This window comes from Talpa occidentalis, unplaced genomic scaffold (assembly GCF_014898055.3).
Source record: "Talpa occidentalis isolate TD23 unplaced genomic scaffold, MPIMG_talOcc4v2.1 talOcc4.5, whole genome shotgun sequence".
Classification (NCBI taxonomy): Eukaryota; Metazoa; Chordata; class Mammalia; order Eulipotyphla; family Talpidae; genus Talpa; species Talpa occidentalis.
In genome coordinates, this window is record NW_023604861.1 from 134,445,832 (window position 1) to 134,459,912 (window position 14,081).

At 37.0% G+C, this 14,081-nt stretch overlaps 1 long non-coding RNA gene across 8 annotated transcripts in view; it reads left to right on the forward strand.

Annotated features, from left to right (window-relative positions):
- LOC119258752 (uncharacterized) overlaps positions 1-14,081 on the forward strand; it is an 80,921-nt gene that overhangs the window by 50,285 nt on the left and 16,555 nt on the right. For 5 of the 8 annotated variants that reach the window (XR_008554173.1, XR_008554171.1, XR_008554176.1 and 2 more), the window contains exons 5-6: positions 8,048-8,167; positions 9,207-9,316. The exons of 1 other annotated variant lie outside the window; for it this stretch is intronic. This is a non-coding gene — a long non-coding RNA (uncharacterized LOC119258752). The remainder of the gene's footprint in view (positions 1-8,047; positions 8,168-9,206; positions 9,317-14,081) is intronic. 2 more of the 8 variants (XR_008554172.1, XR_008554174.1) reach the window with 2 other exon arrangements.

Consider the following 14,081-nt stretch of genomic DNA (forward strand, 5'->3'; position numbering starts at 1 on the left):
ATCTATGGAAGGCTGTGGGGGAAAAGTTTAGTCTGCGAATATAAGGGATGTTCTTATTAAATCCAGTTGACAAAAATGATTAAAGATCTTACAACTAAAACCACAGCACTATATATCTTGGATTGTTAAAAAATGAAAATGGAATCCTTATTTTTTTAATCATATAAAGTACAGAAACTGAAATAAGTGCTCATTAGTAATCCCATCCCTGGGGATGATAAAGTGACTTCCATTTCATAATTTCCTCCTCCTTTTTTCTCCTCCAGAATTTCTCATGATTCTTAACATACTTACACTTCACGTGAAACTGGTCACACAGGCATAAGTGCAGGTCAGGTACGCTTACTGTTACTCCGTCTCTGAAGTTGTTTCTGATTTTATTCTGGGAAAAACACCCAGAAGTTACAGAGTTAAACTGTAATGATTGAGAGATGAGAGGAATACAAATTTATTTTCCATAACTATTATTTTTAACAAAGTAAATATAATTAATTGCTTGATCTGCTCAGCCACAGCTAACTGATGATTGTTTTAGTTTGTGGAGTTTCTAAGCTGCAGCTAATCTAACATAAGGAAAGAGAAATTATCAGGATTATCATCATACCCCACTTACAAAAAAAAAATTAACTTGTCTTCATGGAAAGTCAGCAAACTTCTCTTTTGTTATTTTTTCTTTGTTTTTGTTTTTTTTATTTCTGTAGCAATCTTCAGGGAAATATAACATTCAATTTGGGACCTGGTTATCTTTTTCTTTCCATACTTTTTCTTGTGATATACTAGGTTACTACAATATTCACATGACTGTTGCATTATTATCCATTAGTGTATAACAAATCATTCAAAAAATTAATGTACTAAATAATAATGAGCATATATAAGCTCACATTTTCATGGGGCAGGGACTAGGAAGTGACTTGGCAGCATAGTTCTGCCTCATGGTCTCTCAAAAATTCAATGAGGTGTGTCAGCCAGATACTGTCATCTGAAGGTTCGACTGGGGCTGGAGGATCCACTTGCAAAGTGGCTCCCTCACATGGTGTGTGAGTTAGTGCCTGCTCCTGACAGGGGCTACAAGTTGCTCATCAAGTGAATTTCCCTAGAGAGCTGTGTGGTTACCTTTATGGCAAATGTTCATCTCCCCAACATGAGCATCAAAAAGACATAAAGGCAAATGTAATCAACACCCCAGAAGTCAAACACCATTACTTCTATGGCATGTGACTGGTCTATGGCATGTGACTGGTCTACTTCTATGGCATGTGACATAAGGGAATTAAACACATCTGGGAAAACGAGAAATCAAAGAACTCTGTGATTCGCTGCCATTAATGACTCTTCAAATCTCCTGGCATCTTCAGTGGAGCCCTCCCTCACTTCATCTTAATCACATTGCACACACGTAAAAACTATAAACAAAACTCCAACTACAAAATGACTTATTCATTCAACCAATATCCAGCCTATCATTTCTCCTTAAGTTTTACTTCATCAACTATTCATACTAAAAATATATTTTTAATCAATCATCAGCCCTATCTACTGTCTATTTTCTTACTCATTTAAGTTTTACAGTTTTTTATGTCAGTACCACTTGGACATACTTTAGCATCATTGAGCTTCAAATGTTGCATCATTAGGTAGCATCTGTTTCCACCACATTTTTTAAAAGATTTATTTATTTATTTATGCATACAAGAGCTGGGGTACTGGCCAGAGATGTGGGAGGTGAGAGGATTCACCAGAGACAGAGTGGGGAACAGAACAGGCAGACTGACTGAAGTACACTGCTGAGAGGAGCAGCTGGCGAGACAGGAGAGGTCTGCCTTGCCATGTGGATATCTCCCTGGCCAGCTGGGGATCGAACTCATGCTGCGGAGACTGCAGGTTGCTTCATAGTGCAGTGCTTAACCCCTTGCGCCACCAGTGTTTCCACCACATTTCTAACTGAACTACTGACATTCCTGCAAAGCTCACATAGCAGGGCAAGTATGTACCATTATTAATTAATTAATATTTTGTCAACCTTAATCAGCACCTCAGTTCTCCCTGAGAAATTATACTTTGTTACTCTAGTCAATTCATTTCCTGAATCAAACACTTTCTTCTCTCTACAAAACTTGTCCAGTTCATCCTTTTTGACCATTACTTTGTGATATCTCCTTCTTTTTTTTTAATTATAAATTTTATTTTTATATTCCCCATACAATTGCAACCCCCTTATTTTGACTCCAATCCCACCCCTCCCTGCCCCCCACCCCCCAAAGAGTGTCTCTGGTTCATAGTTGTTTGTTGATTTTGATTTTTACTTTCTTATAGTTATTCTTTTTCCTGGTCCCTTATTTAAGTTTTCTAGATTCCTGCTATGAGTGAGACCATCCAGTATTTTTCTTTTTCTTTCTGGCTTATTTCCCTGCATGCTCAGGGATATCTCCTTCTTAACTAAGGAAATATGAGCTACTTGATGGGAAATTTTTCAACTTCCATTCAAGAAATATATAAACCAGAGGACCTCCCTGGTGGCCTGGGGGTTAAGTCTCTATTACCACTATGGCCTGAGTTCAATCCCCAGCCAGGATGCTGACCCACATGGCACAGCAGACCTCTCCTGTCTCACCCACTGCTCCCCTCAGCAGCTCATTTCAGTAGATCCAACTGTTCTACTCCTGACTCTGTCTTTGGTGAATCCTCTCACCCACCACACCTCTGGCCTACACCCCAGTTCTTCTACACAAAAATTAATTTTTTTAAATAGAATAAAAATAAACCAAACTGCAGTAAACCTATCTTATTCTGTCTTGTGGCAATTAATCAGTAATTCTCAATCTTTAGCATCCATCAGCATCATCAAGATGAATAGTAAAATCACCAATCACTTTGCTGCCCTATTCTCAGTGTTTTCAGCTTCTAAAAAATTTCCAAGTGATGATTATTCTTTTAGTCTGCTGACTGCACCTTGAGGACCTCTATGCTTGACATCATATTCCTCATCATCTGTAACCAGACCCATGCACTTGTGTCCAGCTCCAAACTTTTCCCATTAGTGTTATTATATTTATCAATTGTCTTATTCTACTCAATGGTGTGTGTGTGTATAGTGTTGGTGTGTGTATAAAGTTTGAAATAAACTTTTCTTTCTTTTTTTTTTTTTTTGGTGGGACCCTCGCTGGAGGCCGGGGAACGAACCGGCGCTGCAGAGGCTGCAGGCAGCCTCGCAGCCCAGTGCTCAACCGCTGTGCCACCAGGGGAGGCCCTGAAATAAACTTTTCTATGGAACCAATGTCCTTCATCATTTTCCCTTTCACAGGTAAATTTCTTGAAAGATTTTTCCAACTTAACGTTCACATTTATTCATTGCCCTCTTACCTCTCCACTCATTGCAGTGTGGCTAGTTCCTTGATCCACTCAGCTGAAACCCATCTTGGTAAATTCATCAAACATCTCCAGTTTGCTAACTCCAAATGACATTTTTTTCCATTCCTCATATTGGTTTTACAAATTTTCTTTCTTAACACACCTGGTTTCAACCACATCATGCACTGCTGGTTTAATTCAGGTGGAAATATCACTGGTCTGTCTAGCCTTTCTCCTTGGTTCTCCCTTTTCATTATATTTAAAGTCTTCTATATTTAGCCATTCAGTTTTAGAGTCCATTACTATTTTAATCGAAGCCTTCCTCTCTTCTCTATAATCTCCTTCCAGACAATTTCATGATTTCCCAATGTTTTAATTACTACCTTGAAAATGAATCACTCTCAAATATAAATACATATTTAAGAGCTCCATTTGTTATACCTTATAGGTATGCCAACCTGCCTACTGGGATCTCATTTCGAATGAGCTAGCAGATCTTTGAATGACTTGTCAGATCCTGCTCCAGACCTTGCAGTTTGGTATCACACCACCTAGTCCATGGAGAAAATGACAACATAGCTGTCATCTTTGATACTTCACTCTTCCTCATACCCTGTGTTCAATTAATCATATAGTTAGGTTAATTTTACACTTGAAAACATCTCTCAAATACGGATATTTTCTACAACATTGTGAACAGAATTTTAGTCTCCTAAAAGGATTGTTTTCTTATATTCTGCAGTTAGTGACTCTTCTTATAGATTTTTTCTGTCTTGCTTAAAATTTACTGAAGTTAATGAATCCTGGGGCTGCATATTTTTTATCAATTCAGTAACTTAGTCATCATCAATTTTTATATCACTTCTGTATATTTTTCATTACAGATTCTGCATAAATATATAGAAGCTCTCATTCAATTATCAATTGCTTTTCCCTCCCCTTCCACCAATTCCTGTACTTTGCTTTTTGGTAGTACAGTCTGCATTATCTGTTCTGCTTATTCTTGTGGACTAATTCTTTTCCAAGTTATGTCTAACTTAGTGAAACTACTGTGAAACTACTGTGTATGTTATTTCAATGATTAACTTTTTAATACCTTCAATTTCTACATTTTTATTCCTTCTTTACTATGAATTTTTTGGATCATTTCCTATTGTGGCATTATCCTTTTACTGCTTATAGAATTAATTTAAATATATTATAATGTTGAACATTTTGCACCTGAGAACTCTGATATGTATAGGCTTTGGGGATATCTTTTGAAGTTTTATTTATTTATTTGATTCACTTTATTTTTCTTTCTTTGATGTTCTATTGAATACTTTTTTTTATTATGGGTTTGTATTTAATGGAACTTTTTTTAGACCTAATTTTTAAATGTTTGCCTCGGGTTGCATATTTAATTTGATTCTTTTTAAAATTACTTTAACATGGCTAGTCTGAGATTGTGTGCGTGTGTGCGTGTGAGCAAGTGAGAGAGAGAGAGAGAGAATGTGTGTGAAAAGTACATTGATAATGTGGATTTTATTAGGCAATCCAACAAGAATTTGTAGTAAGGATTTCTCAAGGGAGTCCTTTTATTTTTTCTTGTTCATCTAGATGGAATATTGAGAAAGGTGCACATTTCTGTCTGTATCTGCTGCACAGATATTTTCAGAAACAATTTCCTCATTGGAATTCAAGTGCTTAAAATAATATCTGGTACACATTCAGTGCTCAATAAATACCTCAAAACAAATGTCTACTATTGGGTAGTTGCAACTGATGTAGAAAAAAATGTCAAAAAAGCTTGCAGAGGGAAGCATTCCATACACTCTGTACCTCTTGCCAAGTCTCATAGATGTCCTAGGACATCTTAGAGGCTCAGACTGGCAGGCACCAAACTCAGAGGCTTTTAACCATCTGACACTTTTATGAATGACTATCACAGCATATAATTTAGAGAAAAGCTGTTATACATAAAACATAATGGCTAAATCTAAAGTTTAATTAGAATAAATTAATGCATCTGTCTCAATCTTCTTGAGGTAGAAGAGTGGATCAATACTAGAATATTTATTAACACAATTTGTCATATTGTATAGATAAAAGTCAAACGCTCAGATGATACCTTTCATGTTTAAAAAGTACTTTCATTGTCTCAGAATTCTTTCTGAATTTTTAAAGAATATTATCCATGCAAAAATATATCTCCATAATATGATGAAATCTATTTCAAGGCAATGGTAAAACTTCTACTAATTGTGTAATACTCAAATAGGTTGTGTTTAAATTTTATTAATTTGTAGACCAATTTTAAAGCACTTTAAGTGCAGTTCCATTTGTTACTCATATTCATCCAATATGAGTCTACCCATAATTTTATTTTACCATGGATTTAACTGAGATTTATGGAGATGGGGAAATTGACTGAGATCACACAGCTATTTTGCTGTCTGAGTTTGCATTCAAATCCCTGTCGTTCTGATTCCAAACTCAAGCTTTCACTATTTTCTTTTCTGAAGTGTGAGGTAGTGAGGGGTCATTGCTTTTTGCAAAAATTTTGCGGAATCCCAGAATGAAAATTGAATTTTATTAGAAAAGGAGTGTTTCAAATTTTATTAGAAAAGGAGTGTTAGCAAATCCATTGCTTTTCCAGATATGGAAAGTAGCCAGTTAGAACTACTAGTGAAAAGAAAGCCAGTCAGTTACTACCTGTACATATAGACAAAAGGAAAGCTGTTCTTATTGGAAGAAAATACCCCAAAATCTTATTGAAAGATGAAGAATTTTTAAACATGACAGTGTTGAATGGTGCAAAAATATTAACTTACCTCAACAAATATGTAACCACAAATTAACAAATGTTAATATTTGTATTTATTTGTATGTAAACCAGGGTGCAATCAGGCAGAGTGAATTACACCTAAGTATTTAAAGGGAGGACTTTCAATGATTTTTATGTTACATGGGAGGTGAAGGAACTGCAAACAAGAGATCTTAAAGTAGCCAGAAATTAGCAACAGTTGGATACCCTTAGATTGGAGGAATAAAGAAGCGGGAGTGTTAGCAGAGCCCAGATGTTGACAGCCTGGCAGTCAGAGGAGACTGACATCTAAGTGGCTGGGTTACCTCCCCTTCCAAATTCCACTTCCTGCCAGTTGGCGCCATGGGCAAACCCATCTGGAAGACATCAAAATACAATCAGAAACTCCTCTTCCTGAACAATGGGGTACAAGTCCACAGGGGAGGTCTACAAGCTGATAGGATGGCAAAACAGTTTTTTCTAGGTTATTTTTCATAAGAAAAAAAAAATACCCCCACACACATTTATTTGTAAACTTTCACTATATGTAATTGAATTGTGTGTTGTGCCTTAAAAGTTTTGAATATATTCTCCTGTACCATAATTCATTTTCTGAAAACTATTTTCTAATGGTTATCTTTTCAAAAAATGTAGCATCTTTAAAAAATATTAACAATTATATTTTCTGATTTTAAAGACAGTAAATGTATACATATGCACGTGCACATTGTAAATAGATGAATGGATCCAAGTTTGGAAATATTCTAAGTTTCTTGGCTAAAATTCAATTTTTATATTAAGAAAAAAACTTAATATCACCCATAAGCTCATAATTCAGATAAAATCACTGGTAAATATTTGATAATCTAGTAATTTTCTATTAATGAACAGTTATTCTTTATAAATTTCTATTTTAAAAAATATTTCTGCTTTATAACTGTCTTCTATTGATAGAATTAAGATAATGGTGTAGAATCCCCATGTGCTTGACATGGTCTTTCCTGTTATTAACTTCTCACATTAATATGAAACATACCCATCACATTTAGCAAACCATTATTGATTATTATTATTATTATTATTATTACCAGGTCCCTTTTTTTTAAAGACTTATTTATTTACACAAGAACCAGGGTACAGGTCAGATGTTCAAGAGGGTGGGAGGATTCACCAGAGACAGAGCGGGGAACAGAACAGGCAGACTGATGAAATATACTGCTGAGGGGAGCAGCGGGCGAGACAGGAGAGGTCTGCGTGCCATGCGGGACCCTCGTCGGCAGGCCGGGATCGAACTGGCACTGCAGAGGTTGCAGACAGCTTCACAGCGCAGCACTTCCCTTTCATACTGCACTCTATCTGAAAGTAATTATGCACAATTCACCCTTTAAAAGTAAAAAAGGAACAATGGTGTAAGAAAAAAAAGTGGGAAAAATATGCACTTCCCTAAGTGGGTAGTACCTACATAACTTATTTCTGTTCTTCTGCATAGTCCATTTGTCTATTCTACCCCTTTTATTTATTCATTCAATTGTTTATTTATCTCTGCATGGACTTGTGAATATTTATTTTATACTTGGGGATATAACATTAAATTCTATAATTTTAATTAGTAACCCTGAAGAGACACTCTACATTAAACCTGTATTTTGTTACTGATTAGTAAAAGATAACTGGGTTAATGGTAATAAAGTGTCAAATCAAATTTCAGATTTACCATTCATTTACAAAATTATTTGTGAGTATATCTTCACAACTCAGTATGTGTGCATACTTTTCCCACCCACCACCCACGTCCTAGTGTGTTCATCATATTGAACCCTCTGCCTTTCCTGCCACTGCCTGACCCCTTCCCCTGGTACCCACTGTATTTTTTTTCAGTGTCTAAGAGTTATTTTTGTCATGTTTTTCTAGATCATTTTGTTTGGTTATTTAAATTCCACAAATGAGAGGATCCATCTGGTGATTTTCCTTTACTTTTGTCTTATTTCACTTAACTTCATCTTCTCTGCTTCCATCCATATTGCACAAAAGGTAAAATTTCATCTTTTTAAGTAGCTAAGTAGTATTCCATGGAGCATATATATGTAATAAATTCATTAAGATTTTTAATACATTTTGCCATATGGCCTGTCATAAATGTCACAAAAATGTCCACTTTCCATTTTAAACGATACCTCCTAAAGATTCATAAAGGGCAAGGAAAGTATTTTCTCATCCTAATATCCCCAGTAGACCTATCTAGAACTTTTCACATTTTTAGGGACACTGCTTATGAAATACTCATCTTACATGTTATGTGGTTTTCCTTTATCATCAGCAAGACTTCCATCCATGGGAATTATTTCAGGAATGGCATTTAAGCTAGACATTTGGAAATGCTTTTGATTCAATTGATGCCTGCTGGGGTGAATTCTTCTCTTGCTCTATTTATTTGTCTTCCTGCATTGGCTGGAGACAATAATGGGCAGCTTTAGCAATTTCCATATCTACCAGAGGTCCACGAGAACGCTGGCAGTGCTCCAACTACGGGCACAACAGCGCGCTAGAAGGAGTGTGATTGATCCATTGTAGCAGGTGCCTAAAGAAATCCCAAAAGGTCAGGTTGCCCAAGATTACATATTTATTTCAGTATTAATATTGATGCCATGATGCCTTATACCAAACATCATGTTTAATCTTCCCTTAACCCTGCAGAGTGATATCCTCATTTTACCAACATCAAAACAGGAGTTAAAAAATGTTGAGAAATTTGCCTGGAGTAAGCAGAGCAAAAATGTAGTACACAAGTTCTCTAGTTTGTATCATTTTTCTTCAAAACCATGTTGCTTCACATGGTGTAGATGATAGTCACAGATAAACATGGATTTACATGTGTAATTTATAATGTTTATATTTGGCTGCTCCGGTGTGTGATCCTGTTTGGAGGAAAGGATATGGTAGGAAGCATAGCAGAGAATCACAAAATTAATCAGTGGATAATTCAAAGTTTAATAGAAAAAGAAATTCGATGTCAAGATGTCACTAGCTTTACTTTAATTCTAAATTCTTTCCTCCTAATCCTATTAAACAGGAATTAAGTCACAACATAAATGCAAGTTTAGAGTTGCTGATCGAGACAACATGATCTGCGAGGTTAGAACCCTGCCCATCGCCTCGTCTCAAGTCAAAGAGCTTTGTCAGGTCTAAATGCATGATGTATTGATTCATAAGCTCTTGACCCCTTGCTAGAAATAAGGGATTTATTTTTAATAACAAATTCTGTGGCTTCAGTTAGACATTTTAATTGCAGTTTACCTCTTATTTTTCATGTGCATTTGATTAAAACATTTAATCTTTTTGAGTCTGAGTTTTCTGATTTAAAAATATTATGGTGTTAAAGACAGCAGAGCAAACCCATTATTACTCTATTGAGCCTAATTAAAATACACACAAAACAAACACATGAAAACAAAATAGCATTAACAGAACACTTCCTCCACCCATACCACAAATTACCAGCCACATCTGTTAAGTTCCTCGACGATTTCCTCAGAATCAGGAAGCTTCAGCCCTCAGAGAAAGTGGAGGTTAGAGAAACCAAAGACAAGCACTAAAACCAACACTTGAAAGTTGACCATAGACCTGAAGCATGCAGAGGGGGTGGCGGGAGAGTGAAAGGAGGTGTGAGAATGTGGGGATGGGTGGGGGAGAGCTCAATGGACTATGACAGAGGACTATGCTTTGGTGATGGGAGAGCAAAGGTGAGCACACCTGAGGGGAGAAATCAGCTATTGCCAAAGCATTAACGGAGTGTAAAACAATGGTACTTGATTAATACGAAATGAATAAAATGATATTAGAAGTCAGCCTTTCCATCAGACTTGTAGGTTCAGTAATGCTGTGACTGGAGAAAGGATGCCCAAGACTCTGCAGACACACATCTTCTCGGGGTCATAGCAGCACTGGCAAACAATGGGCCCATGTTTTCCAAGGTGCGGCTGAGATGGTTACTGGACAGGTGCTGTGGAGGGGGGCGTGTGGTTAAATCCAGCCAAGAAAGGGAAGCTGCTCTTTCTTTCGCAGGATTTGCATGAATGTTGAAGAAGCAATGTTGCCATGGATGTAGATTGCAACCAGGCTGCTTCCAGGAACCTTGATTCCAGAATCTCTAGTCTGTCTTCTCGTGTTGGAAATTCACACTGATTCAACTTTGCCTTCCTCCTTCCCCGACCAAGCCCCCTTATAGTCCACTCCACTGCATAGTCCTCAGGTTTCTACCTACATGAGTCTGTAAAATTTCACACTATTTGTCTAAGTATGAAAACTCTTCTCAGACTTTGTATATGTGCTCCTTGGAATATATTGCAACTGAGCCTTGGGTCATGAGGATTGTGGAATCAGGTCTGCAGGGGATTCAGCTTGCCTGCTGAAGAGCATTGTCTCCAGCAGGATCATTAGTCAAGGGGAAGCATAGGTACTCAGATAGGGAGGAAGTTCTCCCCTGCCCCACACACACCCTAGGAATTGAGAATTCACAATCCCCAAACCAACTGTGAGAGCCCCATCCATTCCAGATTTTAACACAAGAGATCTGAGGAGGTTGTGACTCCCATGCACTTTGCAATGCAGACAACTGTCAGAGAAGGTTTTGCATTTGGTTTCGTGAAATATTTGCCCTATAGTCCTATGGAAGAGCTGTTGTGGAAATGCCTGTTTTCTAATTATGCGTAGGGATGAAATTTAAAAGTCCCCAGCCTGTTATTGTTTTTTTTTAAAGATTTATTTATTTATTTATCAAGCATTGGGTACAGTCAGAAGCGTGGGAGGGTGAGAGAATTCACCAAAGCCAGAGCGGGGAGCAGAACAGGCAGACTGACGAAATACACTGCTGAGGGGAGCAGCGGAAGCAGAAGGAGAGGTTGTTGCACCATGTGGGACCCTTGCCCAAAGGCCGGAGATCGAACTGGTGCTTCAGAGGCTGCGGGCAGCTTTGCAGCTCAGCGCTCAACCGCTGCGCCACCACCCAGCCTGTTATTTTTGTCCTTCAAAATCTTCAACATGTTCAGGAGCAGCCCACCAACCCCACAAAACCTGCCCACTTTCTGCCTTAATTTTCTATTGCTTCAACTATTAATATATGGTATCACCCAATCTCATATTCTATAAGCATTCAACTCTAGGCAACTTTAACTATATTGAGAATTATTTAATAATGGTTATTGATGATTAGAAAGCTCATAAGTGGTTCTTTTGCTTTTACCATAATCATATTATATTATCATATGGGGGAAAATGTCCTTTTCCTTATTGCAGAGTTTTTAAGTGCTTACAAAGCATGCATTTAAACTCATGACTAACTGGCAAGAAAAAACCAAAGAGCTATTGCCTACCTACCCCCCCAAATCAAAAGAATAACATTGCATTTCATAGCAGACACATGATATGACTTATTTAAATAGCTACATCTTTATTTTATGTGGCATCACCTGGAAAAACATCAGCAAGGGAAGAGAATTGCTCCCTCTCAATACTATATATTTTTATTTGTGGGACAAGGAATAACTCTATTATTTATCTCAAATAACACAGTCAAGCTTTTGATATTTCTCAAACTGTTTCCTTAATATTGGCAAAGCTATTTTACTGCTCTCCATTGGATCCCTTTTCTGTGAAATGGCAATTTTAATACATGAAATTTAAGAGACATAACTGATAAGGAAGCATTGTGTGAGCACAAAGAGACACACACATTGTATTGCATCTTCACTTAGAAATGGTTTGTTCATTCTGAGCCTTGAGACCTGAAACTGGTTTTTTGTGTCATCATATAATCATCCTAGTTTTTTCCAATTTTCTGCTGGCCCAGTTCTATACCTACATTTGTCTGTGGCCTATTATTTCCAGACTTCCATCTGTTCGACTTTAACCTCTTTAAAAGTTCCAGGCAGAAAGAACTCAGCAGTCAACAAAACCAGGATCCACCTATCTAAATCTTGTATTTATGAAGTGTTAACTAACAGTCAGACATATTTTAACGTGAGATATATATATATATATATGTCATCTTATACATATATATGATACTATATGACATATAACATTTGATACATATCCTAAATCATGACATGTATCATGTTTTAATTAGGGTTAAGATAAACTATTCTTATAGGAATAAGGTTATTTTCATATAATATTTTTATGAGAATATAGTGAATGGGTAAATGGTTAGTAAGTGAAAAGTAGATCTGGAATTTAGACACATGGGATCATTTTCTGTTGATCCTCATATATATATACTTACATATAATTTTTCAATACTCAACCTGATTTTCCACTGTTGAATTGAAACATAACACATTTTATATTATTTCTTTTCATACAAAAGTTATTTCTCTGCTCTCCATTTCTCTGTTTTTGCTAACCAAATTTTTATTTCTTTTCCCAATTTGTTCTTAAACTTCCCTAGAGCTCTGTTCCCCTAAATTCCCCTCTACTCCATAATTTAAGAGCATAGTCAAGGAGAACATTTTTCCATGAGTACCAGGTCTATGCCACCTATTACCTTTACTGCTTAAGAGAGGAACCTTAAACATCATTCTTAGGTTATCATTAGAATCATCCCTGGGAGACTTTTGGTTTCTCTGGCCTGGTCTTAGACCCTTTCTCTCTGATATACTCAATTATTACAACTCTCATAGAACAACTTTTCTCAATAATCTGTTTTAAGGAGTCAGATTCCTGCTAAACCAAATTTGTCATTAATTTAACTAGATGACACATTACTTTTCAATAAAAATATAACCACCACTTTTAGAAGAACCTCACCATGTAGAAAAGCTATACAGGATGCCAAATTATAATCACAGGATTATTGGATAGTTACAGAAATAGAGCAAGAAGACTCAAAAGGAGGAGATTAATGACTAATGGCATGTCAATAAAATAACCTGATCCATCCATATATATAGCTAAGACTGACCATTGGGGAAGCCCAATACTCTGGGGGAAGTTCATCAGAATACCCAACCCCCATGCTTTCGTTTCCTCATTTTACATTCTCTGCTGAAAGAACCCTTTTGCAAATATGTTATTTATTTAGCTTTCTTAAAATACATTAAGATATATACTTTTTTTTAAATTTATACTTTTGTTTACTGATTGAGATAACATTTCCCCAGGTTCTATTTTTTTTTTTAATATTTTATTTATTTATTTATTTATTTTAAGATTTATTTATTTATTATTTGTACAAGCACTGGGCACAGTCAGAAGCGCGGGAGGGTGAGAGAATTCCCCAGAGCCAGAGCCGGGAGCAGAGCAGGCAGAAGGACCAAAGTACACTGCTGAGGGGAGCAGCGGGTGCGGCAGGAGAGGTCTGCGCGCCATGTGGGACCCTCCTCCGGTGGCCGGGGAGCAGCCGGGGATGGAACCGGCGCTGCAGTGGCTGCAGGCAGCTTCGCAACCCAGCGCTCAACCGCTGTGCCACCGGGGAGGGCCATTTCCCCAGGTTCTAAGCCACTGTATTGTGGATGAAATCCATCAGCACCTGCCCCTTAGAGTCCTAGAAATGCTTCACCATCACTCATAGGTGTCACTTATATAACATTTGCATCTTTAACTTGACTGTCTGGAAATTCTTCCCAAAACCACCATATGAAAAAATACATTTCAACATAGTAAAAACTTTGGCACTTTACTTTTACCTAGCTAAGGAATTTGATTTTCTAATCATTGCTTTGGCCCCAATTTGCTGAGAACCATTTGACTAATCACAACTACTTCTGCAGCTCGGTTTCTCCATAGGGAAATGTGAGTTTCAACTAGATGTTTGCTCAAATTGGCTGGCATAATTCAACCTGTTACCCTAGAGCCTCCTTCAGGCCATCAGCTTCAGCAAGACAATGTAATAATAAAATAAAAACAGCTAGGAGTGTATCAATAATCAGATATTTACTCTGGCAATTCC